Source organism: Carlito syrichta, unplaced genomic scaffold (assembly GCF_000164805.1).
Source record: "Carlito syrichta isolate Samal-C Ts95f unplaced genomic scaffold, Tarsius_syrichta-2.0.1 Scaffold305252, whole genome shotgun sequence".
Classification (NCBI taxonomy): domain Eukaryota; kingdom Metazoa; phylum Chordata; class Mammalia; order Primates; family Tarsiidae; genus Carlito; species Carlito syrichta.
In genome coordinates this window covers 95,527-96,439 of record NW_007249348.1, presented here as the reverse complement: position 1 = coordinate 96,439, position 913 = coordinate 95,527, and positions in this window count along the sequence as shown.

Below are 913 nucleotides of genomic sequence, written 5' to 3'. Positions count from 1 at the left end.
TGAGAGTAGTTTGGAATCAGCTTATTAAAGCAATTCCTTCTACTCCCCAACCTCCCTACCCAGCCAGTTAGAAGTCTAAAAATTTCTAGAAAAGTGATGCCACCTGGCTTTTCACTGCTCTAATTAAGAAATGCTTCCTGTGGTTTAATTTTTAATTTTAACCCCTATTTTTGGACTTCCACTTCATTTCCTCTTTTTTTCCCAACTCCCCACCCCATTGAAACAAGAAGATGATGGGCCCATAAAGTAGGTCTGTGTCTTTTTTGTTTGTTTGAATTGGAGTGCAGTGGCCACTCCCGGCCACTGCAACCTCGACCTGCTGGGCTCTGGCGATCCTTCTGCCTCAGTCTTCTGAGTAGCCGGAATTACAGGCACGTGCTACGACGCCCGGCTAATTTTTGATTTATTGTAGAGATGAGGTCTCACCAAGTTGCCCAGGTGGGTCTCGAAACCACAGGCCCAGGCAATCTACTCACCTCAGCCTTCCAAAGCGCGGGGTTACTCGCTGAGCCACCGAGCCTGGATAGGTCTGTGTCTTTTATAGCAACATAGGATACATTCTTCCTTGGATTTGAACTACTCTTTTACCTTATTAAAAGTAAAAATAAGACTGGGCGCGGTGACACACACCTTTAATCTCAGCACTTTGGGAGGCTGAGGTGAGAGAATTGCCAGAGCCCATGGGTTCAAGACCAGCCTGGGCAACTGGGTGAGACCTCATCTCTACAACTAAAAAAAAAAAATTAGCTGGACATAGTGGCACATGCCTGTGGTTCCAGCTACTTGGAAGGGTGAGGCAGAAGGATTGCCTGAGCCCAGCAGGTTGAGGTTGCAGTGGCTGCGAGCATGCCACTGCACTCCAGCATGGGCGACAGAGTGAGACTCTGAGTCAAAAAAAAAAAAAAAAAAAAAC